The 27,712-nt window shown below is 37.2% G+C and overlaps 1 long non-coding RNA gene across 1 annotated transcript in view; it reads left to right on the forward strand.

Moving 5' to 3' along the window:
• Nucleotides 1–27,712, forward strand: part of LOC107518054 — a 467,892-nt gene that overhangs the window by 125,852 nt on the left and 314,328 nt on the right. The window contains exon 3 of the long non-coding RNA XR_004955769.1: nucleotides 11,001–11,050. This is a non-coding gene — a long non-coding RNA (uncharacterized LOC107518054). The remainder of the gene's footprint in view (nucleotides 1–11,000; nucleotides 11,051–27,712) is intronic.

A 27,712-nucleotide genomic window follows, 5' to 3' on the forward strand; every position in this document is an offset into this window, starting at 1 on the left:
GCAAGGCGTTTTTCCCTTTGCTGAGACAAAAGACTGTTTCCTGTATGTTCGTGCAGGTCACTACATTTTCGCTCCCCTTTGCTTTTAAATCAGAGGTATGTCCTGATAAAAGGAAGCACATGCCTCCCAGAATGCGAGGATCATTGTTGCCAGCATGTTTGTTCAATGGGAGACTAGATAGATTATGACCCCGATAGAAGTTTTTATGCTCAATTCGTAGTTAAGACTGTTCCCATTGTCATTAATACAAATGTAAGGCTATGATTCTTTGTTAGCATTGTTTGTTTCATGTAGGCAAGAGTCAGTCTATGGATGTGTTGTTAACATAAAAATCTGAACTACTCAGAGAAATAAATTACTTTCTAACTTACTGTATTAGTTCCCTATGACTGCTGTAACAAATTACTGCAAATTATATGGTTCAAAATGGCATAAATGTGTTACCGTACACTCCAGAAGTCAGGCGTCTAAACAGGTCTCATTGGGCTAAAATCAAGGTGATGGTAGAATGCATTCCTTTCTGGATGCTCTGGGAGGATCTGTTTTCTTGCTTTTTCCATTTTCAAGAGACCATCTATATTCCTTGGGTCATGCTCCCTTCCTCTATCTTCAAAGCCAACAACTTCGGGTCCAATCTTACTCATAATGCCGTCACTCTGGTTCCTTTCTGGCTCTCACTGCCCTTTCTAAGGACTCTTGTGATTACATTAGGTCTCCCTGGATAAACTAAGTCATTCTCCATGATTAAAGTCATTAGCAACTTTCATCTGCAACCTTAGTTCCTCTTTGCCAAGTGACTTTATATATTTACAGGTTCTGGAAATTAGTCTGGGCATATTTGGGCGGGGGAGACAGAGGGGCATTATTCTACCTACAACAAAAGTTAGGAGATCTTTTTCATCTTCTACAATTTAATTTTTGATAATTCCAGGGCCTGAGCTTTGGTTATAGGTTTTTATCTGTCAAACATTGAAGAAAAATTTAGATCTTCCCAAAGTCTTCACTGATCTCAGTTCAGTTTCACTTTATGATATTCTCAATTTTGCAACTTAATCAGTTAGACACAGTCATTGATTATCAACCACCTATTTCGTGAGATTAGAAACTGCCAGTGAATTACTTATTGATTATGTATGACTGTGGCATAATTGTCTTTGCTTTATAGTGTGTGTTTGCAATGAGTTTAAGATAGAATCAGATCGAATTTTTTTTCCAATACAACTTAGCGTTCCCAGACTACCATACTCAATAGACTGCTGCTTTGAATTTCTGATCTTCTCTGAGACACATAGACTGGAAACTTTGGTGTCATCTTCAATTTCAGGGCTCTGACACCCAAGATACACTAGTTCCCTGATTGTTGCTATAGCTTCTAATCACTTGCCTGATTCCAAACTTTAATCCCTCTATCCATTTGCACAGACCAGCCAGAAGAATTTTTCTAAGATAGTTTCACAAATCATTACTTCTTGGTCTAATGCTTAACTAGCTGTGTAACCTTTCAAAATTAATCTCTCTGTGAGATACAGAAAAAATGGAACTAATAATATACAATATCCACTTTTAGGGCTGTTGTGAAAATAAAATGAAATGAAATTTCATACATGTAAGGTACTTTAAACAGTGTCAGGCATATATTAAACACTTGACAAACATTTGCAGGTACAATTATGATTATCATTTGTATTATTAAAATATCAACCAATGTGAATGCCTCTGCTCTTGTCTGCATGAACTCTCTGGCCCAATCATCTCCTGTAGAGAGACTGACCTCTTCCCTACTTACTTCCCCTTCATCTTCTTCCTACTCACTACCTACCCATGAGCCTTAACATTATCTGCTTTTGGGCAGGGGGAGGTGAGAAGCCTTTCTTTATGTATCAAGCCTTCTTGCCTGCATCCCCTCTGGGCCTGAGCTTCTGAGACCTAAAAGGCCAGGCTTTGTACTTCAAAAAAGCTTCTATTTTTTGTTCTGACAACCCTTGCTGAGTTCGAAGCTTCACTTTTTGGCTTGAATGGGGAAAGTGTCAAAGTGCACAGAAAATACTAGGAATCTCCCAAAGCAGCGTGTGTGTGCGCGCGCGCGCGCACACACACACACACACACACACACACACATTAAATTATTGAAATTTTATCTGGTTTAAGAAGTGTTTTGGATAACAACAACAACAAATATTTATGAAGCTCTTCAAGCTCTTTTTATGCAGCAGTCACTTCTTTGGCTCCACCCAACTGTGCCATTTCTTTTCCAGCCCTGCTTTCAAGGGTCCTCTGCCTCTGACCTTTACTCCCTGATCCTAGATTTGCATTCCTACCCCTGAGACTTTGCTTCTTCTACTTTGCATTTGGATGGCCCTCTTTTTGTCCATTTACCCAAGTCCTCCATATCCTTTACATGACCCATCTGTAACTCATTCTCTGAACACTTTGAAACCCTTAATTCCTCCCTTGGCCAGGCACTATGGAGATAAAAGTGAAACAAAAGGAAAGGATCTGGCCATTGAAAATCTAACCAAGGAGACAAGACTGATATAGTCACAATAGGGAAAACTCCACAGTACTGTTAAATTCTTGGATAAAAATCATAATTTCTGTACAAGTTTCCAGAAGGCATAGTCAATTGGCCAATTACAATTCTAAATCTACACATATATAAAATTGACCATATCCTTTCATCCTTCAGCAGATTTCTGTTACCAGCTTATGAACCAGTTCCAACTACTATGTATGTATTAGTTTGGAAGCTTCCCACTTCCAGTAAAGCTGATATATACAAAACGGGATTTATAAAACATTTTAGGTCATGATTTTTTTTCCTACCAAAAGACTCACCATAAATTTCTTCTAAGGAGCAAAGTTTATTTGCTAGATAGATTTAAAACATAATTTGATTTACAAAATGATTTTGTTTGTACAGAATTTCAGGACAGGTAGCCATCGCATAATGTAGCAAACCTGTAATTATTTTACCAAATAGCCTGGAGTGCCATCAGTTAATGCAACTCCCCAATAAGCTTAATTCATTCCCAGGAAGTAATCTGAAATTAAGTTTTGGTAGAAGGTATTAACAGAGTATGTCCAAGAGATAATTAACTGCTCATATTCATCAATTCATTTGCTCTTGGGGGAGTCTCACCTCCATCTTTACTCATTGATGGCTTTATTTGTGAATAATGAGTCACTACAAAAAGGGTGTTTGAACCAACAGAAATGAAAGATCTTAAAATTTAGGTTGGTTCATTCTCTAGAGCAAAGGTTCTTAAATGGGATTCTCAAGTCATAGGTGAGTTTGAGAGAGTTCTCAAACAATGAAAATTTAAGCCAAAAGTTGTATGTATGTGTGCACTTTTTGTCAGGATTGAACCTTAGATAACTGTGATCAAATTTTTCAGAGAGATCTGCGACCCCTGCCTCCCATCCCAAGCCACTTCTTATTTTCCCATGGATGACCTTCAGGAAGTTCCACGAACCACCTTGATTTGTATCACAACCTTGTATATCAAATACACCTAGGACAAAAGCTAGCAAGGGACCCTGACTCTCAAGTCCCCTTTGTTTTCTCCTTCACCCTTCTTTACTCTGGCATTAACATTTGCCTATTTGGATTCTGAGAACTTGACTTTATACTGTTTCATTAAATACATTTTTCTTAGTATTGTCAAATGACAAAACTAAAACAATTTATTAACAAATTTGTGTCTTTATTCAAGGGAAAATAATCCGTGGATTGGGGGAGTGCAGTGCCTTACAAGCAGTGGAGCACTCTCTCCCAAAGGAATTCTGGGCAAGAGCAAGTTTATAGATCATTAGCAGAGGCACTGAGGAAACGGCAGGCTTGGCTAGGAGGACAGGGATTTCCTTATAAGGCAAGTGGGTCCTGTTTTTAGGGTGAAGTAAGGTGGCTGAAGCTGAGCTGGAGGATTGAGGTTGGTGTTAGAGTTCCTTGATAGCGAGGCATTGCCTGTAAGTGCAGGTCGATGTGGGCCAAATCATCGGGTCGGCCTCCATTTTTTGAGTTCCAATATATGAATTTATCATATACTTTAGGGGTATCTGAGTGCCTTGAGAGGGATCACAACCTGCCATCCTTGTAGTAGTCTATTTGTTGTGAGTTGCACAAATTTCTCCTTTAGAGTGGTCATCTAGTTTTTGCTAGGCATGTTTTATCCAGCATGACCCTTCTGATGTCAACTTATTCCGTAAGTATGAGATTGCTTGTATCATTGTCACTGGTTTATTTTGACTTTAATGGATTTTTTTTTCTGCATTAAAGGTAAAATTACTTAGTATAACACCATGTGTATACCTTTTTGTGAGCATTGCCTTAGTCATAAACTGGAAAATAAACACCATTAAAAAAAAAAGCTAAAAAGATCAGGGGAACAACCATATTGTAGAATAATTAATGAAGGGAAAACATCTTGTTAGGTTATGTTGTGATAATGAATGTTAACTATTGGGGTAATTGAGCTCATTGTAATGGGATTTGATGTTGTTTAACATAAACATCTATCAGTCTAGAGGGTGGAAACAAAACTTCTTCCCACTGTAATTGATTGTAATAACATTTTTGAGAAATAGCCTTATAGATTTCTTTTCAGAAACAAATTACTCTCAATGGTTAGTGTAAGAATCTTATTTTGTTCTTGTTCTATCTAGAAAGACTTTTTTGTCCCCAGTTTTTTTCCGATCTACAACTGTATCTACCTCTTCTAGTTTTAGGGAAAATGCAGTATTATGTGATGACCATTCTTCCTTGTCAGAGGCAGATGACTTTGTTTTCTGTTAGAAAAAAAAACTTCACACTGTAAACATGGGTACCAAAAGAAAAAGATGAGGATAAATGATTGCCTTACAGAAATTTAAGTAAGATAACTTTCATCTTACTGTAGAATGATCCAAATTTCATCATTGACTAGAAGTGCCAAAAACACGTGTCTATCGTGTGTGTGTGTGTGGTGTATGTGTTGGAGGTGGCTGATTTAGAGGATGCTGAGCAGAAAGATTGCAATAGGCCCCATGGTGCTGCAGGAAGATTTTGATAGATGCTGTTTACTGTTGTTGAAGATCTGACTCAAGCTTTCTGGAAAAAGGTCATTAGTAACTCCCTGCAAATCACTTTTATGTTGAGGCTGATGTGAAAGTCAAATGGAATTTGTTTTTAGAAGTCAATCAGAGTGAAACTCACTGTTAAGTCTGGTCAAAATAACTTTTCCTAAACTTATCAGTTTATAGTTTAGAACGCCATGACGGAGAGTAACAGAAATAATGAAAAAGATCTGGCAACAGTAAACACTGTGGGAATGAGGGCCTGGAAGAGAACTGTTTTTCAGGGTAATACAGCCTTTCCAGAGCCAGAAGCACTCGGCTCCCGTCGGCATTACCTCAACAATGTGAACGCTTAGCACAGAATGCTGCCAGTGATGTTGGACGGAGCCGGCTAAGCAGTGACTGCTAGCTCAAGCATAAAGACGGAAGGGAATTGAAGTCCGTGATTAGGAAATTGAAGGCTGGCTGAAAACTTGTGATTTCCTGTGCTTAGCTGGGGGACTCCTGAGAGAGTTGATTAGAATTAGAATGCACGCTGAGCAGCCCACTCTTTTGTCTCTTCTGCTCCACACTGGACTGAAGTGGCGGGGTGCATTCCAGCGCCCTTATTGGATTTGTCTCTGAAGATTTAAAGCATTCAAAAGTAAAATTTCATTGATCCGAAAGGTCAGGAGGGGCAGGAGAAGGCATTACAGGTTCAATTTCCAGTTCTGGGTGACTTTCTAGTTTTTTACCTCCATGATTCAGTACCTCCTCTATAAAAATGGAAGAAATGAATGTTAAAAAGAAATAAAGAAAAGATCAAAGAAACATTCCTCAGAAACGGTCTGAGAAAAAGTAAATATGTGACACACTTCCAAAAGAAGTTAGTAAAAATCAACATTGTTAATATTTTTTTGGCATAAATCCTGCAGAACTTCTTACTATAAATAAGAAGTAAAAATAAGACAAACTGTGTATAGTAGTAAATGATGGTCAGTGTGAAGATAAGTATTTTTTATAAAGGAGAAAGAGAAGTTGGGTTTCCACCATAGCTTTGGATCCAATGAAATCCACATATCTAAAGGGAGAGAGGGAGAGGAAAAAGACCAGACTAAGTTGGGTAAATCGTATTGCCAAGAAATAGCCTACGGCAGGTAACTTGGGTGGCAAGACTGAGCAGGATGTGTTAAAAGTTGCTTCCTTATCTCTGGGAGCCAATGACAGTGACATGCTTTCCTCCTCACCCTTGTGAACCCCTTCCAAGTTAGGTCTTGGATACTCTGCCAGTTTCATGTCCTGCCAGCGTCCTTTTGATTTAGTGGCATTTTAAAGTTATCTCGTGTGTTTTCCTTCTCCTTCCTTCTGAAGTTAGCATAGCCAGATCACTTTGATGTACAGCTGCCCTGTATTTCTGAACGTTAGAATCCCAGAGAGAGCCCAATTGTGGTGCCTCTAACTTTCCTAATACAGAAGCAGGCAGAGCTGAAGTGTATCTGTAATGGAAAACATTTTACATAGTAAATATAAATGGCCCCACTCTCTCCTAGGTCACATTTCATATTTAACAGCAATTTCAGATGCCAGCCTTGCTTCCTTTTCTCTCCACTTGGTACTTTTACATCAAGGTTCTTTTCAATCATTTCCAGCTAAACCAGTTCCCACATGTTTACTTTCTATTTATAACAGGGGTATACATTGTAAGAATGCTAGAAAAAAAATGAAGACTAGAAAAGAAAGTGTGTGTTATTCATAATTACGTCCCTAATGCCTAATGTTCCTGCCTAAATTGTCTAGTGCCTCACTGGCCGATATTAGGTACTAAATATGTATTTTTGCAATGGAATCATTTTGTCTATGGGTGGAAGTACCAATGACTAAAATTAATAATCAAACTCAAGTTCCCAGAATAATTGTTTAAAATTAGAAGATATTTCTGAGTTTTAGGTGGAAAAGATATTTATAAAATGTTCATAATAAGCATCTAAGTCAGGGAAAGCTATTGGGGGTCCTTTCCCACTGGGGGTCCTCTGTTCATTCCATGTTTCCTGTGGGCAATTAAAAGCAATGAAAATAATTTCCTGTCTTGATTTAGTCAGTGACCTTGTCAATACTGGCTAATGTTATATTTTCTTTCCTAGACATTCCTTTTAATTTTTAACAATTCTTTCATCATTCTTACACCATAGATCTTGGAGTCATCCTGTAATTATATTTTTTTCAACACATTCTATTGTTTCTACCTTCAAAATATCCAGAGTGTGACCTTTACTCACCACCCAGGGTTCAAGTTACCACTGTTTCTTGTCTGGATGGTCAGTAGCCTCCTAACAGGTCCCCTTTGGACTTTTTTCAGCACAGCGGGCAGACTGATTCTTCAGACCCTTTTAAGTCAGATCATTCAACTCTTCTTAAGAACACTGACGGCTCCCCATCTCACTCAGGGTAAAAGCCAAAGTCCTGACAGTGGCATCAGACCTGGTCCCCATCATCTCTTGGGCTTTACCTTGGAGCTAGTCTCCTTCCCATGCCTCTACTTGCCGACCACATTTGTACTTACAGTGCCGTGAACATGCTCTCTCACCCCGCACTTGACATTTCTTCCACCCAGAATGTTCTCCCCACCCACATTTCCATCGGTGTTTTTTCCTGGTATTTACTCAAATATTACCTCCTCCAGTTTTTCTCTGATCACTCTACTTTAAATGGCTTCCTCGCAACAATCCTGCCCCTGCTTTATTTTTCTTCATGTGATATACTTAGATTTTACTGATTTATCACTAACCGTGGAAATCCCCCACTAGAAGGTGAATTCCTTAATACCAGAGGGCTTTGTCTACTCTGTTCCCTGCTATATCTCTGGAACTCAGCAGGGAGCTGACTCACTAAATATTTGCTGAATGAATGAATGAATGAACACTTTCCCACTGTTCTGACAAAGCTACAATGTTTATCTCAATGAATCCACCTTTTAACAAGCCACGTAGACCAATTCTTTCTATGATATAGTTTGATAATATGATTCAATATGCGTTTAAAAATAAATGACAGAAAGAAACTCCATCAGATCTATACTCCTTAAATTAATGTGGTCTTTTCTGAACATTTTTTTTGACATTACTGACCAACTGGAGAAAGCTATAACAATATTTCTCATACATAATGGTGACCAATGAAATGTAAACCCCTTACAGAACTGACTGCTCTTGAAAGCCCATTAAAGTACTGACTACATTCCAAAGCCCATTAATAAGCCTAATTAATGGCATCCTATTTCAGTATTAATGAGACAACTCTTTGACATGGTCTTTGGTTTTGTAACAATGGAATATACAAAGAACAGTGAGATTTTTTTTTTGAAAGAAGAACAATGCTTATTCCTGTTACTCAGCCCAAGAAACTTTGAAACTGCTTGAGTTTTCTAGCTGAAATACTTTAGTAGAATTAATCATATGAATTGATTTCCTTTTACCTTAATTTGTTATATAAATACATTTATATATTTATGTTTATAAATATATAAACATATATTGGAATATATAAACATATATTGGAATATACATTGGAATATATTGGAAGCTGTTAAATCTAGTAAAATGCTTTATTTGGTATAGAAGTATTATTTTACAATTAGCTAAGACAGGTATTTTTATCTTATTTACCTTATAAAATTATTGTCTAGATACACAGCATTTTGGGGAGTACATTTTCATTTTCTTTACAAAACTAATTCATGGGGAAAATGTGGCAGTCTGGCATTTCCCCTTTATTTTAAAATAATGCTAAATTTTCTGGTTTTGAATATCATAATAAAAAGATCTATGGTAAAAACATTAAAAGAATGCTTTTTTTTTTTATCTTATTGCTTTTTTTTTATGGTTTCCATTCAAATCATCAAAACTAATACTGGGCAGGCTAACACTGCCCATAATCTGGCCACAATGGCTGTTATATATCCATTCCCTTCACCTAAGTGATTAAATTTATGTCACAAAATGTGTAATAGCAGTGGAGTTGTGCATAACATCGGCAATCTTATTGACAATCACTGCAAACCCTAAGATATAGTGTCACCTTTAAATTTGAGAAAGAGAGAGGAAGGGATTATGTTGGTTGGATATCAAAATAAGTAGCCATTTGAAGCCCATCGAATTGTTGTTCTTCAGCCCATTTTTATTTCCTCATAATGTTTTTTATAAACATTGATATGTAGAGCCAGCACCTTTGCAGAGGCGACTTTTTCTCTTTGCAAAACTATTTTAAAGAAGTTGCTATTAAGAGAAATGGAAGCTAAATAGCTGAGATTCTAACCCCATTTTTACCATTACTAGCTATGTGGCCTTGGGCAAGTAAATTAATTTTTCTTTGCCACAGTTACTTCATTTGTAAAGTGGGAATTAATTGCATCTACCTTAACGTCTTGATAGAAAGACAAAATGAGCAAACATATGTAATTTATTTAGAACAGTGCCTGAAACATAGTAAGCTCTGTTACATGAATGAAAGAATGGGCTTTGGAATCAAATATGTTAGGGTTTGATTATTTGTTGATTTAATTATTAGCCATATAATAAGTTATACAACCTTTCTCAGCTTTGGTTTTCTCATCTGAAAGATTGGGGAAATAATTTCTGTCTCCTAGGATTGTTGTGCAACATTAAATGAAATTATATTATTCACTATTAGAGTTGAAAAAAATATGTTTAATTCTCTCAACTTTTGGGGAATATAGGAAAATAATTCATACTTTGTTAGTAAGAGTATAAATTGGTGCAATTATTTTGAAGGAAAATTAGGCAAATCTCTTATCCTTTTAAATGCACATACCTTTTTTTTCAGAAATTTTACTTCTAGAAGTTTTTTTCATGGATAAATAAAAAAATATATATAATATAAATATAAATAAATATATATAAAGATACTTATTGCATTATTATTTGCAATAATGAACAAGTAGAAACAACTTAGACGACCATCGATAGGGAACTAATTAAATAAATGACAATAAATCTGTACTACGAAATTATATCTAGCCATGAAAAGAGATGAGATAGATATACAAATATGGAAAAATGCCCAAGAATTATTATTACATTAAATAACTAGTTGAAAAGTAGTATATGGTAGACATCATGCAGACACATGAATAAGATGTGTGTATAATAAGTATGTATAGACATGAAAATATATAGTATTGTAACCAGCTTGATATGCTTCACTAACTTGGTACACAGCTGACTACATCTCTCCTATTTTTTCCACTAATTGCTTAAGTATCCACATTGCCCTAAAAATTTTTTAAAAAACTTTAGGGTTTATGCAGTTCAAAAGGGGAGTGTCGTCCAGCTCCTAACACCAGGGGGAGCTAGCTTAGCAGAGTCTGCTCCATCCTCTGCTGGCCTTTTCGTTTCTAGGCCTGGTTGTACTAACTGGTTGTGGCACCAGCTATCAGGTGACACTTGTCCATGGCTGATGGAATACCTCACTCCTCCAGAATCCTGAGAAGCTGTGATGGCCCATGTTTGTGCTGTGGAAGGATAGCTGTTTTTAGTTTATACCCACAAGTTCAGTCATTATTCACCAATTCACAAGTCTAGTCTTAGCCACTGTTCCTTGAAGGAGCCCTGCAGAGAAAACCCTTGGGCTCTGATGATGAGCTGATATCCTCTGGCCCTTCTAGGGAGGCCTCAGTATTCATTCCTGATGGAACCACCAACCAGCCATCCAGCTAGTTTCCCTAACTTCAGGCAGGGTTTGAACTCTAGATTTCTTCTTTCCCAGAAGACAGTGGAGATAGGTTCTTTTTCAGATTGGTCAATCTCCTCTCCACACTCTGCTAACCAAAGATAAGAATGGCTTTCGCTAAAACACGCATGCCTGAATTGTCCCCTTATGGTCTTGTCCCAGGAGACTGAGTGTCCACTCATCTTGTATTTGCACAATTACGAGCAGCTACTTTTTCTTTGCAGAATGAAGACTTTCCTTCTAAGTGACTTTCTGGATGTGCTTATTCAAACAGGTAACAGCTAGGGGATATGGGTACTTACCTTATCTTACTAAGAGTCCCTTTATCTGAATAGTTATATTTCTCATGCACACATGTTTTTATTTGTTGATGATGTATATATGTATAGAAACTTCCTAGAATTTGAGTGAAAGAACCCTCGAGAAATTATTAATGTTTATGAGGAATAAGAATGATCGTTAGGAGAAAGACCTTTATTTTTTGCTTTATCTCTTACTGTTTTGCTTGGATTTAAAAAAAATTACTTTGTAACAAAAACAAAAGTACAGAAAAAGATCATTTTGAAAATGAAAAAATGTTTCCCAGCATATGACAAATGTTAAAAAAAAGTGATTGTTTCCTTTCTCCAGCTGTAACTGGCATTATTATGACCCCATTATCTGGACACGGGAGGGTGAGCAGGTCTAACATGTCCAATATTGATGGCAGAAATGGCAGAAATATGAGATAAGGGTCAAAAGGACTTGAACTGTTTCAAGGTGGGCCAGTGTGTATGGTATTTATCACAGTCTTTGCTCACAGGGCTGCCATGGACAGTTGTGTTGGATGTGTACTGAAGGAAAGTATCACATCTAATGGGTATGTTCATATAACAAAGTGCATTGGTATGTTTATCTTTGCCTTTGCCTAGGAGATACAAAAAATATCCTGTTCAAACAAAATTATTATATTATGACAATTATATAGCAGATGGCAGGAAAGCACATTGGTACTGTATAGCAGACCATAAGGACCACTGCCAGAAGTGATCATATCTAACGGTGATGGAGAAAGCAATTGTCTGTTCTTCTCTGGCTTCCATTCACCTTCACTGTTGTATGGTCATGTGCCACTGAATCCCCCCTCCCGTCGGAGGAGGAAGAAAAACAAAGGATAGCATACACTCTCCTTTTCCCTGAGCCCTCTCCTTCTCAAACCTTCAGAATTAGTGGATGAGTTTAAGTTATTTCCTGCAAACCAAAATAGAAGTCCTTTGGTCCTTGCTTACATCAGAATGCTCTTAAGTAGAATGTGAGTGAGCTTAAACTAGATGGAATTTTTGTACCTTCAGACACAAAATCTGTTACCTTCAAATTGTTGTGAACTTTGAATGACAAGGAAACTCAATATAATTGAGAACTTTGCTTGAGTCGATTATTTGGTATATTTGTCAAAACATAAGAACTGTTATTAGAATACTGCTTACAACTATGTAAAGCATAACTTATTTTAATACATTGGCGTGTATTAATGTTTGTATATGTTATTTGACTTTAGGGTTAATTTATTTGTAATATAAACATTGATAGTTGTGCTTATGTCTTTAGTGTGCAAACTTGGGTACTCAGGCTCTAATAGACAAAGTGCTGCATAAATACCTAAAGTTCGTGTATGGAGTATAGTTCCAGAAGTCTACCTGTGCAACTCTGTTGGTCTTATCATATACAAGGTACAACAATTAACCCCCTGGTCACAATAACCTGAGTAGGGCATTAAATAGATAAAAGGTTTATGTCAGTTAGGACTCTTTCAGCTGCAAGGGATAAACGCCCAAGTCCAACTGGCTTAAGCACAAAGGGAAGTTACTTACTGGCTTCTATATTAGAAAGCTCAGAAGCAGCAAAGCCTTTAGGACTGAGTTGAAGCAGGGGCTTAACCAATACAATGAGGACATAATCTTTCTCCAGATGAGTTTCGTTCTCAGGCTTTATATGCCAGTTAAATTAAAAAACAAACAAACAAAAAACCAACCAAACAAACAAACGAAAACACTGGAAAAAACCCTTGACGCTCACTTGCCCAGGTTCATGTTCAGCAGTGAAGAGCATGTGCTTCTCCCTCGGTCTTACTGCATCTCTTTAAGATTGATCATGTGCTGTTCCTGAACCAAATGCTGTAACCAGAGAATATGACCTTTTGTTTGGGCAAGAATGAATCATGTGCTTCTATCTGGAGCCAGGAGAGAAGTCAACTGTCCTGTAAACCCATGTCTCAGATTGGAGGAAGGGCTGGTTCCTCAGAAGAATGTCAGGATTTGGGTAACAGAAGACACTGGGGAGCAAAAGGAAAAGATGCCTTTTGCTAAAAATAGAGAGTCTAAGTAAAAGAGAGTGGATAGTTAGATTTCCATATGAACATTACTCGTTACGGTGCAGAAAAACCAAAATTGAGAACAGCAGCTGGGCCGTACGTTGGGAATGAGCAGTGATAATGCTGGTCGTATACGTCATTCCATTATGCGTTGGTCGTTCATCAGATTAGTTTCAATCTTCGTGACTTGTTTATCTAGATCTGGTGGAAAGCACTTGCACTTATAACATCTTTGTTTTTAAAATGATTTTTAATTTCTTTATTTTTCAATATAAACCTTTGTTTCACCTCCACCCCCCGTCATGTGTCATTGTAGAAAATTTGGGAAAATTCCATAAAGTAAAAAGAAAGTGACAAAATTACTCAGATACCATCTAAAGATTTTCGCTATTAGCATCTTGGCATATTTCTTTTTTTTTTCCCCATTGTTTTATTTTGCATTGTAAATCATACAAATGATTTGGGTGTGTGTGTGGGGGGGGTTATTAATGAAATAGTAGCAATTCTGGGGTAGGAGCTCAGAATCTAGATATAAAGATTCAGATATAAAATGTTTCAAGAGCATTTAACGTATGAAAACAAACCTCAGAAGACAACTGCATTTTCTGATGCTGTTTTCTATCCTGCAGGCAAGACATTATTCTTTCTCAAGATATGAAAGGTTATTTCAGTGATATTGGTTTAAATCAAAGAGTCAGGTCAATTTGTCATATGTCCCTGAGTTTTCCAATCAACAGGATTTATAATATTATTAATCACATTTGTATGTCATTTTATCAGCTGTAGAGGTTCTGAATAGGGCTCCTGTGAGAATATACAGTGTGTCATACATTTTTAATACACTTGATATTATACCTTCCACAGAGCTCCTCTCCCTGTATATTGGTGTATTCTTAAATTAAATCATTTTTAGAATAACATGAAAGTAAAGCAAGGAAGAATGCTGGTTTTACTTCTCGGGATGCTCTTTTCCCCTTTGCAAGTGGAGATGGTATTTAATAAAGGTTGCCTAAGAGCAGGCATCTAAGTTAAGTTAGCCTTCGACCCTTTATGACTCAGTTTCTCATATACTCGTGAAGGCTATGGCTCCCTTTAGTTACTGAACAAGATACAACTTTCTAGGTTTTTTTTTTTTAATTCTATAATAATGTTGTACAGGCAAGATTCCTGTCTTGTCTTTTTCTTTCTTAGATAAACTGGGTCTTTTGCCCATAACCTCTATCTCAGGAAAATTTTTCACTTCCACGCAGTTGTCAAGAGCGGAGATCTGTGTCATCTCTGATTCTTGCTTGCCTGTGTCCCTGTATCCAAAACCAATTCTTGTCCATCATACATCATAAATATCTCATGTAACCGTGAAGGACAAATATAGAAAATCACCGGAACACCAGCCCTGTCGTTTTGGAATTACCGCATAAACACCAGCCTACCTGATTTCTTGTTATATGAGAAAAATAACCCCCATCTGTTTAAGCCACCATCATTTGGACTTTCTCTTCCTTGAAGCTGAAAGCATTCCCAAGTGACACGGTGATATGTGCTCTAATTTGTACACTACCCTCGCTTCATATAATATTTATATTTTATTATAATTTATTATCTAATTATCTCTTTAGCTAGAAGGTAAACTTTAGTGCATATCTGTCTTGATCACTGCTATACATCCTAAACCTAGCAGAGTGCCAAGAACCAGAGTGCCAGAATCAGATTTGTCAAAACTGGACCCAATTTCCAGCTGAAGTTGAGTAGGGGATGAACCACTGAATAGGAGGCATCTATGACCAATTTGCTGTAGTCCCTACCATTTATATTTTGCCTCTGGTATTGAAGGCAACTGTTAATGGTTGACATTTATACTCACACTGCTAACTCCCAGTCGAGAACAGTCTTTGTACCTATGTAACTAACTAGAGGTAAGTGATTAAGAGGTAATTATAGGTAAATGATTAATAAATATTTATTAAATTAATATGTGGCTTATAGTACCATGGCCCTATCTCTTCCATAGCCATACCCCTTAGGATACTAGAATCAACTTATAGGTGGGAAACACTAATTGAATCACAGAAATCCAGGTAATTTGGTGAATATCTGGAATTACTATACCACTCAGTGACAGAAGGTTTTACAAGGCTAACTTCATGCTTTAATCTCAACTCAGATGCCACTTTTTTGGGGAATCCATACCTTACACTTCCCTTTTCTTTGAGGTTGGAAATTCAAATGCAAAACAGTTAACATAGATGAGTATGGTAGGATTATATAAGCAGAAGGGCACCTTAAGCTGTAGTCTTCCAACACAGACATTGTATTTGCATTAAAAACATGGAACAATTCATCATTTTCACAAAGAAATATGCTCTCTCCTATTTTTCTTGAAATGATCTTCTCTTTCCATTTATTTCCTACTTTCTCATTTTTGATAGTTGCATTGGTATAAAGACAGTGTTCTCTGCTGAAGTTAGACAGCAGTAAAATTACAACAACTGTGGCCTCTAAAATTGGCTTCAATATCAGACACACAGATAAATGGGAGGAATGATGGAAAATTGGTTATTGATGTCCCGTGTTCAGGGATTTATCTCCTACTCAACTTTAGCTAGAAATGTGGGTCTAGTTTTGCCAGATTTGAATTTTCAGAGGAGAAAATCTAGATTTTCATGGAGAATCCATTTTAAAGTTTGGGTCAAATTAAAACGAACACAGAAACAAACAAAATATGCTGTGCCAAACACAGCTGGAATTTGGATCTGTCCATAGTTCATGAGTTTGCAACCTCTGTTCCAGGACTCAAACTTCTGCAGCCATTACTTGTTAATACTCCTTAACAGAGTATGTGGATAGGTGTATGGATGAATGAAGAATTGATCTTTCTGCTTTTGATTTCTTCTTCCTTCCATTTGTCTCTAGCATGGTTTGGTTTGCCTCTTCATCCACCCGTATATCTCATGCTCCAAGCACTTTGACCACCCCCTTGGGTAGATGAGTTTGTCCTAATTTTGTTCTTACAATGCCTCAGGCTTTCCTCCTCATTCCTGTCACAGTAAATCCTGCAAGTCTCATATTGTCATAACCTCCTCTATGAAGCCTTTGCAGACATATGAGGCAGAAGTAATGGCTCCCTCTGTCTCCTTACATTGCTTTTTCTTATACCACTAATATAGCATGGGCCCTGTTTTAATATTGATAAATTTTTAACTGTCTGTCTCTCTAGCTATGTTATGAAACACTTGTGGGTAGGGACCAGTTTTGGGGTCTCTTCTTGAGTAACCGGTGTCTTATTGCTACTTTGCTTTTTTAACTTAATTTTTCAATGCCTTAGCTTCCCAATTAATTTGGAAACTCATGAGGGTAGAGATTGTTGGCTCATAAGACATTATACTCTGCTATACTTAGAGTACATATTTAATAATTATATTTTTAAAATGTCAATACCTTTTAGAAAAGAATAAGATATTATTTAAGACCAGCGACATGCTCTGTGTTCTCTTTAAAATAAATTGATTCTAAGGACCATTAAACTGGGTGTATTATCCTTAATCTAACCAATTTTTTTAAAAGTATAAACCAGAATTATAGGTTTTGTAAGGAAATTCTATATTCGTTACATTCATGTGCATGAAACAACAGTGCTTTTAAAAATCAGCCCATTTATACTGCACAGAATTTTTTAATGAGCGTTGAAAAGTTTGCTGGCTTTTGTGCTTAAGCAGACCAAATTCACCTTTGTTTGCTCTGTTCATTTGCTTAGCAATGAATACTTTGCCCCATTTTCTATCCACATACAGGAGAAAGGCAAATAGCACTGGGATGTAATTGCTCCACTATGATTATTACTACTACACTGGAGACTTTTATAACTATCTGTGGAACCCCTGTTGAAACATCGTAGGACAGATTCTAGTGTTTTTAAACAAACTGGTACATAATATATATTATTTAGGAGTTTTTGGTTGCAAGAAACAGAAACAGACTCTGCCCAGGTTTTATTAGATTCTCAGGTAGCTCATAGAATCAACAGGCTTATTATTTTTTTTTTTAAATTCTGGCAAAATCTGGATATAGGTTATTTTTATGTTTGTTTGTTTGTTTGTTTTTGTCCTTTAGTTAAGTGGTTTCATAAGAAAGTTAGTTTAATTTCTAGTTTCGCAGAATATCTCACAGTCTCCTTAATTTGAGTACCTTAAAGGGAAATAGTTCTCCCACCATAACCCTATCAACCTCAGCCCTGACCTTCTTCCTTTCTATTTTGTACTCCATGGGAAAAATGAAATAACACTAGGAAAGAAGACTTCCCCATTCTTTTAATAGGCCCAATTGCATTCCAGGCTGTAAGTGAGTTTCAATTCAAGACAAGTGGAAGGTCAAAGTCAGGATATTAATGAGAACCATATTTTGTCTTCCTTGGTGGCTATTAAAATGATAGATGCCAGTGCAGTGGGCTAGAGGAATCTCACTCAAGACCTTGAATGTTACCATCGATCGTTAAATCTCACACACACACACATGTCATTATGTGTGAGTCATATTAGTGCAGCCACACTAAGGCCATGGCTGCTTTCTGGTTCTGTCTGTCACTGGGCTGTCAAATCCCATGTAAACAAAGAAGGTTCCCTTATTATTGATTTGATGCGGAACAGCAAGGAAGAGCTGGAGCTAAATCTTGGTGGATGCATTCCTGAGCTGAGTTCAAGCCCACTCAGAAGGGCAGGAGTCAGGCAGCAAAGCAAATTATCCCATGCAGAATGCTGGCCTGAAAGGTGATCCACAGAGGCAAAGCTCTGTTTACCCAAATGATCTCAATCTCTAAATTTTGCTTTTCTGTCAACCATTCTTATGCTTAGTAATAGTTTTAAGGGCTGCCGTTTTATTGGACTTTGGTCATTTTAAATTAGTGTGGGAGAAAAATGGAAATGTATTAGGAGGGGCAGAGTGAGAAAGTACAGAGAAAGAATGTGGAAGGGTAGTTAACATGGCATGGGTCTATTGTCTAAATTTTTTAATTCATTCATTTACTCAATCAACCTTTATTGAACACCTTTATGTACCAGGCACCCTGCTAAATGCTGGATGTGTGGGCGGTTTCCAAAGCTACTCTTGGATTTCACGATTCAATAGAAGGGCTCACAGAACTCAGAAAAGCTGTTATATTTATGTTTAAGCTTTATTATAGCAAAAGATACAGGTTAAAAGGAGATAGGCATGTAGAACCTGGGAGAGACCAGCTCAAGAGTCCAGCTGTCCCTTCTCAATGGAGTCACATTGACAGTGTTTAGTTCTGCTAGCAATGATGTATGACAACATGTGTGAAGTATTACCAACCAAGGAAGATCAACAGAACTTTAGTATCCAAGTTTCATTGGGGGCGACTCATTTAGGTGTGGAGCACTCATAAGACTGACCTTAGCTATTCAATCTCCAGCCCCAACACTCTCAAAGGTCAAGTTGATACAATGGGGCCCAGAGCCCAAGGCAAACAAAAACAAGCATTCACCATAAACCACACTATTAGTGGAAACTATCTTTGGCATGGCCCAAAGCTCTAGATATATAAAGGCACTCTATCAGCCAGGATATCACAAGGCCATACAGGTCATTTTCCAAAAGCTGTAGAAGGCCTGTTCTTATTTTGAAAGGTGCAGGGTTTGAACACTTCGAGCCTGCTGAATTAACCCTTTACTGTACACTGAGGGTGGGGCTCTTTCTCCCAAGAGCCTGGAAGTCAAATACATGTAAAAAGGTACAACCAATACTGTATTCTGTTATTTTGACTTAGCTTCATTTCTTCTTCTACAACAACTAGAGTGTTTACTATGTGCCAGTGACTGCTGTAGGTAGCAGGAGTAAAGCTATGTTCTCAACATCTCTTCTACTCTCATGGAGCTTCCACTCTAGCTGGGGGAGGTAGACAATAGATAGCTATGTTAATAAATATGTTACATATCAGCTATTTTTTTAAAAAGTAAATAAAAGTAAAGGGTATAATGAGAGATGGGGATATGGAGGTTGGTGTTTTGTGTGGGGCGATGAGGGCAGGTCCCACTGATAAGATATTTGAGCAAAGACTTGAGGGAAGAAAGGGAGGGAACCAAGTGGACATCTTGGGAAAGGATATTCCAGGCAGAGGAAGAGTGGGCATAAAGTACAGAAATAATGAGCTTGCTTGGTGTTTGAGGAAGAACAAGGAAGCCAGTGGCGCAGAAGCAGAGGGAGAAGGGCCTGGACTGTTACTCTGGGAGAGATGGGGAGACTTAGGAAGGTATTGAGAAGGTGACATGGTCTGAATTATGTTTTCAAAGGGTCTCTTTGGTTTCTACAAGGGAAATAGTCTTTAGAGGGAAAAGATGGAAACAAGAAGATGAGTTGAGATGCTAATATATAAACTGGTGGCTTAGACTAGGCTTGTGGTAGCAGCAGTGTTGGGATGCTTAGGAGTCTTGGTCTATGTAAATCTCAAAAGTAGAGCCTTATAATTTTCAGAAGGAATGGCTGTGGAATGTGAAGAAAATAAGGAAGGAATAAAGGATGGTTTTAATTTCTAAAACATTTACCTGATGCTTCAGGATAAATTGTAATTAACACCTATGCAGTATGTTATGATTTTAAAAATTTCATTTAATTTCAGAGATAATACATGGCATATGAATTAATATTCCCTTTTAATAGATATCAAATAATGCCAGTGGTCAATGTCAAAGTACTAGTGAAATTTGATAGGCATAGTTGGTTCGCCCCCAAGTTTTACTTTTCATATGTGACATCTTTATTCTGTTAATCTCTGTATCTTTAGAATGTTTTTGACTATAAGCAATAGAAACGTGATGGAACCTAGCTTAAACATTGAAGATGCTCCTTGTGTTACATCATTGCAAATCCAGGAATGGGATGGGTTAAGGTCATAGTATAATCGGGGCTCAAAAAGGTCATTGAAGACCCAGGTTCTTTCTGTCTCTCTAATCTGATCTTTAACATCATCTCCCTAATAAGAGTGATTCTCCTTATGGCTGCATGCAGTATGGCTGCCAGAAGCAATCTGAGCTTCATGTTTTCTTATTGAAGTGTGAGATGAAAGTTATTCATCAGTCTTACTGGAGCGGCTTACCAGCCTAGGACCAAGGACTGTTATCAGCTAAATGCCCTGCTCCAAATGGCTTAAATTAGTCAGGCTCTATCTCTGAATGTGGGGAGGAAATCACTGTCCTCTGATTCATGTATGTGAAAGGCAGTGGGAACAGTTAAAGCAGAGGTCCTAAAGAGCATGTCTAGAACATTCTAATAATGGCAAGGAGATTAGAGTGACTGGAGAGAAATGAATTAGGGGTTGAGTAGTAGGGAATGAGGTTAAAGGTTGAGAGGGATCACACAATGTAGGACCTTATTATCTGAATAAAATGGGAAGCTATTGCAGGGTTTTGAGGAGAAGAGCGGCATGAGCTGACCTATATTTTAAAAGGATTCCTCTGACTTGTAACAGAAATAGACTGTTGTAGCAAAGGTGAAAATAGAGAGACCTATTCAGAGACTAATGCAGTTATTTATGTAAGCAGTATTGATAGCTAACAGGTGGTAGCAGTGGACGTCGTGAGAAGTGATTGGATTCTGGATTTATTTTGAATGCAGAGCCAACAGAATTTCTGAAAAAAAAAAATGGATGTGGAGTGAAAGAAGGAGGGGTCCAGGGTATCTGCAACAGAAGGATGGAATAGCCATGAACTGTCACGGAGAAGACTTAGATAGAATAGATTTTGGAGACCTATGAGAATTTCATTTCTATTTAGCCATGTTGATTTTCAGATGTATTTTGATGCAAAAATGGAAACATGGACTGGGCACCAGCTCGTCATTATGGGGAGTCAAGGCTAGAGACACTAATGGAAGATGCGTCAACATATACATGGCGTTAAAATCTGCAAGAGTTGACAAGAGCACCACAGAAGTGAGAGTGAGTGAAGAGGACCAGGGACTGAGCCCGGAGGCACTTTGCATTTATAAGGTTAGGGAGAAGGTGGGAAACCAGCTGCTGTGACTAGTGACAGAGGAGGTAAACTAGGAGAATGTGATGCTCTGGAAGCCAAGAGCTTCCAGAAGAAGCAGCATGGAGGAGGAAGTGATGAATGTGCCTGTGCTGCCACTTGGAGGTCTTTGGTGACCTTGACAAGGTGCAGTCGAGGGGGCAGAGTCCTGATTAGAGTGCTTTACTTATTAGTATTATTTAGTTCATACAAACAACATTTAAAGCTCTCAATTTAAGTACTCTTTTCAGGTAGTCAGGTCTTCAAATGTTTCTAATAGTGTACAGCTCTCCATCCCAAAACAGACGGGAATGCTAACTCTACACATCATTTTTTTCCCTTCTGTAAAAGTACTTTCCTTTTGGTGAGGAAGCCTGTATATATTGCCGTGAGCAATAGAAGCTTTCTTTGATATTTGAAATATGAACAGAAAGGATAAATTGAAGGTTACTAAAGGATAAATCGAAGGCCAACACTGAGAACTCTAACGCATGGACTGTTGCATGTGGTGTCCATAACTTACAACTCTCATCACCGTTTTAGAGATGATATAACTAGGATTAGAGAATTTGTTACCTAGCAAAGTTTTCACTGCTATGGTTGGTAACATGGCAGACCTATGATCTTATTTCTATAATTAGTTCTCCTGATATTACAAAATTTGAATTACAAAATTTAGTTTTTGTAAAGTTTATGGTGCCTAATAAAATTATAAATGCCACAGAAATCCTTGTTGAATTTTATTGAATTGAATCACAGGATGTGAATATTTAGATACCCACACCATGCCCAGTTTGCAGTGTTCTTTGGCCAGTCACCCCTTTTCCCTGCTGACATATTTTCCCCCCTTCTCCCTGCTACACCAGGCAGACACAATTTCAGGTTGCCTGGTTTAAAAGCAATTATACCTCTAGAGAATCTTGTTGCCTCTGATTTCTAAGTGCTGGTTGTTTATAGAATTACTGCTCAGATCCCTTTAGTTCAAAATGAACATGCCAATGAAACTGAAATGAGAATCTGCACTTCTAAATTGGATTATCAGCTTCCCTAGTGTACCAGTTTGCACCATTCCTCCCTCAGCAAAGTTGCCAGTAATTCTCAGCAGTTTAGTTTAACAGCTTATGCTGGATGGTTGGAGCTAGGTGCATCTAGTTAACTTATTAGTTATGCTGTGTCTTGGGGATTACTGTTGCCACAGTAACAGACTAACAGATCTTCTTAACCTTTTAAAATAGATTCTAAACCTTAAAAAAAAAATTATTGAGAGAAGGGTAAGATTCAACTAACAGTTCTAAATTAGTGTGCTCCAATGCAATTTTTTTTTTTAGAAAGGGGAAATATTCCCTTGCCTCTTTCCCTCTTGCTTTCTGCTTGGAAAACCCTTTTCAGCGTTTCTTTGTAAAACAGAGTTGAAATCAATATGGCTATTTTGATCCGACAGCAATTTATACAGCATGTTTTCATTGCTGACTATTTTTGTTTGGCACTAGCATAATTGACTGATGTCAACGGAGCTGGATTAGTGTTTATCAGTTAACCACCAGCTGTAGAACTGTACAGAGGCAGCAACACAAAGCAGTGTTTTCATGAACTTGATAAAAAGAATGGGTGGGTGGTTTAATTTCTCCCTGAAAGGAGTATTAGAGGAATTAACAGACTTTCTGGAGTGCAGTAAGATTAACTTTCAGGTAAATCAGGCTTGGGTCTAATTTCAGTCAAGTTACATTTTGATTTCTAGAAAATAATTTAACCAAAGCATTTTTTTGAGGATGTGTGTGTGTGTGTGTGTGTGTGTTTTAAATACTGTTTTAATGAAGTACTGCATATTTATAATTAAGTACTAAGGAAAAACTTACTATATTCTCAAGATATTGAAAACAACTGTTAATCATGGAAAGTCAGAGCAGACTGATGTCCAGGTTGAAGAAAACCAAACATGGGGATAGATATATAATCCAGGAGCTGGAGTCTGAGAACACATGTAGGATAATTTATGCTCCTGTGTAGGCAAAGGGAAGGATGCCGATGGATGCTGATGATCCGCATACCATCTTTGCCATCCTCTTGATTGGCACATACTCTTCAGGGAGCAATCTCCCTTCCCTGCCAAGGGAAATAAAAATATGGCAACACATTGGCGGCTGCTAATGAGAATGAAGAGGCCAAATGGGAAAGATGGAATACGTTATGTTTATTTAGCTGGTTTTGGATGGATTTTTAAAAGATACTGTGTACCAAATGCCAGAGTAGAAAATGTTTTCATTCTTTTATAAATAGAAACTAAAGTGAAGGGATCAATGCCCACCAGCGAGCTTAGACTTACCTGGTTGACTCGGAGAACCTCTACTTGCTGCTCTGTCATGTCTATTCACAGGAGGAAGCCCTGGGCTCACCCTCAGCTGCCCATTAGAATCGCCTGGGGAGCTTTCCAAAATCTTGATGCTCAGACCATTAATTAGGGTTTCCAGCATTCTTATTTAAAAAAAAAAAAATCCCAGGTGATTCTAATGTGCAACCAAGTTTGAAAACCTCTGGTTTGGAGATTATGCTCTCCTGTCTGCCCAGAAAGGGAGGAGGGGTGGAGATCTTTTTGTGCAAGGGAGTCACTAATTATGAGGAAAAAGCACATTTTATGAGAGTGGAAACCAGAAGCAAATATTTTCTATGATGATGATGTATAACTTTTTTAATCAGCAAAAAATATTTTTAAATGGAAATAAATGCTGGGCATAAGAGGTAATCATGACAAATGCCCTTTATTAGCACCTCATTTTGTGCAAGGGACCAGAGTAGATACTTGTATGTGATATTTCTTTCAATCTCAATAGCAACGTTATTAGGTAGCTGGATTTATCCACTTGACAGATGAAGAAATAGAGGCTCTGGGAAAAATAATAAGGATTACACACAGCTGGTGGAGCTGGAGTCACATCTGGAGCTGGGAGATTCCAAAGCTGCTTCCATCATGCCCACTGCTCTTCTTACAGCCTAACTTAAAGCCATGCAGACTCGGCCTCCTTTCTTCATAGTCTTCACTCTGAGCCGTGCAAACAAGGGTGCCATTCTGCACTCTTCATGTTATTTGAAATTGCCTCTGTTTTCCTCCCCGTTGGTTCCTCTTTCCTTCTGTTCTCTTTTCCTATCTTGTTATAGTCCCTCTCTTTTCACTTTCTCTGCTAAGGCTAATATTAGAATGTTTAAATGGTGCATTGCAAAAGCTGTTTTCTGGCACATTAAATACTTTTTTTTTTTTTATACCAGTATTTGCATACATTCAACTCACAACACACATTTCATTAAACAGATGGGGAACTGAGGAGAAGCAATCTCATTGTTTCTCTAAGATTTGAAATATTTTCCCCAATGTAAGAATTTGACCATACATCTCTCATACTGTAAAACTACTATTGCCAAAAGGCTCCACACCACAAATAAGACAGAAAAAGTGAAAGACAAAAGTCCCACACTGTTGATTTCTGCAGTAGGCAATTTATGTGCCCAGGGTAAATGCTTGCTACCCACATTTGTCTGGAGACACATACTGCGATGCTAAGGGTATGACCTAAAATGATGATTTGAAGAATGGTGTGAAATCGAGATGGATCCTTGCTCAAGTCATAATGAATAATGCCTTTGTCTGCAAGTGGATGATTAGCTGCAATTGAGATTCCTGTCCCATTGTAGTTCAGGAGAAGACCTATTAAAATATCAATAAGCTGCATCCATTTATATAGCGTTGTAGCAAAGATAATTGGTGAGCTTCTCATTTTTCCGTGTTCCTCCTCCCCCTCACTTATTTATGAGTGTTACATAGTAATGAAAAAGATAAGCTGTAATGGACTACTGCTAGGCGGAACATTTTTCCAGTGTTGCTGAGTTTCTTTTCTTTCAGACAAAATTCTTTCTTTCTCCTCATAATCATTAGTCTCTGTTTTGATGAAAAAACAGAATTAGAAAGTTGGATATCCATAATTAATACATGTTTACCATGCCAAGTGATTTCTTTCTGGAGGAAATAATGGCAGGAACAAAACAAGAAGGACTTCGACTTTGTGACTCTCAGTTAGAAAGGCCACATTAGTTACTTATGGTAGAGGGGCTGTATCTTAAATATCTTAAATAGCTATGATTTGGGTGGGGGGGAGGTCGGGTACCACAACAGAGTTAATTCGAATGAAATTTCCCTGACATTTAAGGCATTTGCTGCATTCCATTTTTGTTCGTTTGTTTTTTGATGTAATTAAAAGGTAGAAACAAAATTGTAGCAAATCTTTGGAAAAAACAATTATAACAGCTGTAAATTTGAAAAGCCAAACAAATAAATAGTACAGTTGTCCAATATGGCAGCCCCCATTGACCTTCCTTAAACAAGATTGATATTAGTTACCATTTTGGAACATTGGCTTATTCATAGTTTCTACATTGGAAAAAGTCCAACCATTTTTGATGGAAATCAGAGGTAATATATGTCTTGCCTCAAGAATGATAACTTTGTATCTGTTCTTGGAAATCATTAAGCCTCATCTCCTCTCTGCTATACAACTCCATGTTGTGCCAGAGCCATAGAATTTTCTTCCTGCTACTTTTTATTTCTGGTATTTATGCATTTTATTGATTATGTGACATAATAAAACATAGCAAGTCAGAGCTGTATGTGCTATATATTTTGTTCAACGGCAATGCAGAATGTTAGGTCTCTGCTCTCCACTTGGAGAAACATCTTGCTGAGATATAAATAGATTTATAATGACTACTAGGCTCTGTGCCTGCAAAATATCCTGGTAGGTAGCTCATTATAGAGCTAACATCATTAATAAAATAGCCAAAAAATTTCACAAGTACAGGAATATCTTTTATATCAGTAGCTGTAAGGAAAATACCTAGCGTATGCATAATTCGAGACTCATTTTAAAGGTATAATTTATCATCATTATCTACATATTATAATGGCAAAACAGGTTTAATTGCTTTTGACTGGACTGGCATGATGATGAGGAGAAAAGTTAGTAGCAGATGGCCCCACTGTCAAAACCACAGTCTCTTAGCCCAAAATAAAGTAACAGACTGAACAGAGCATGTTTCTGGTTTCTAGCTCTATCTTATCTTGATAAGTATGAATTAGCATTTTCTCATATTATAGTTGTCTAGAGAAAAGTAGAAATAGTAATTATTTACAGAAGACTTAAGGAGCTGTGAAATTCAACTTTAGCAGGTTTAAATTGTCTAACATTTTTTGGTTAACTTTGGAAATATTTACTCTGGGTAAGAATTACTAAGTTTCCACAATCTTTCCATTCCAGCTTTACGTATTCAATTTCTGGCATGTGCACATTTTAGAGCATCTTCCTTTCGGTGTTGCATAATATTTATTTGCTCCTCCTCCAAAGTTCTTCATTCTTTTAATAATATCAGTGAAAAAAGTTATTTTATTTGGAATAACCAGCCTGTATTTGAAGAAATAATTTATCCAGTAGCCCTTAATGATATACACTTTTTACTTCTCACTGTTTGAAATTTCAGTATCGCCAAATCAGTTAAAATGCAACGTAAAAAGTGTCCTCTTTTATTAGACACAACGATGATGAATAAATGTGATTCATTTAAAAAAAAAATCCCACTCTATCCAGTGATGGAGTTCCTCAGCAAATCAAAGAATTTAAGATTAAATTATAAGAATTCGAACTCTAAAACTGCAAAAATTAAAGTAAGTGTGTGTGTGTGTGTGTGTGTGTGTGTGTGTGTGTGTGTGTTTGGTCTTTAAGACTTTGGTGGCCTATGAAGAACACAATTATCAAGTGGTAGATTACACTGTTGGCTGGTCAATGCAAGTAAATTAACTGCTTTAGCTGATAGAAGAGAAATGCCAGCCATAGCAACTTAAGTGAAGGTGACATGCTATCTGCAAAACAATGCGAATTCGAAAGTGCAGTTTAACCCCAAAGTAAAGGGGGGGAGAAAAAAGAATGATGCAATCTGCCAGACTAAAATAATGTGCGACAGAGAAATTATTCGGAAATGGAACTAGTTATAAAGATACAGATTTATTATTTGGTTGCTGTCATGATAAATTTGCCTCAGCTATGCCCATACATGTTACAGTATTCATATCTGAGGTGAGTGGAGATGTTGCAAAAAATGTTGCACAATCGGAAATTCATTTTGAAAATATAAATGAATAAATGCTCTTTTCAAAGAGCATATATATGTGTACACACACATTTTCTACTTAAAAAGAAAATGGTCAGTTAGTGAATTGAGGTGTCCACATACCATAAGGAATTTGAAGCTATAAAATGAGTTTATTATTATTACCTATTGGTATAAATAGTTTAGAAAATTATTTCAATGGCTATAAAATGGTTATTTTGATCTAATATCAAAAAGTGACTTTCAACACTAGATACTATGTGAATCATCATTATTAATGAGAATTGTTCATTGGATATTAGTCCATGTTTAAGATAGATAATACCATTTAATCTAGCCATGTTTTTCTTGTTTTTGTCTTCTCATATAGCAATTTTTGCTATCGTGTGATAGATTCATCATGAAGTAGATCAGGTCAAATGTTATG

The sequence above is a fragment of the Rousettus aegyptiacus genome, unplaced genomic scaffold (assembly GCF_014176215.1).
Source record: "Rousettus aegyptiacus isolate mRouAeg1 unplaced genomic scaffold, mRouAeg1.p scaffold_m13_p_2, whole genome shotgun sequence".
Lineage (NCBI taxonomy): Eukaryota > Metazoa > Chordata > Mammalia > Chiroptera > Pteropodidae > Rousettus > Rousettus aegyptiacus.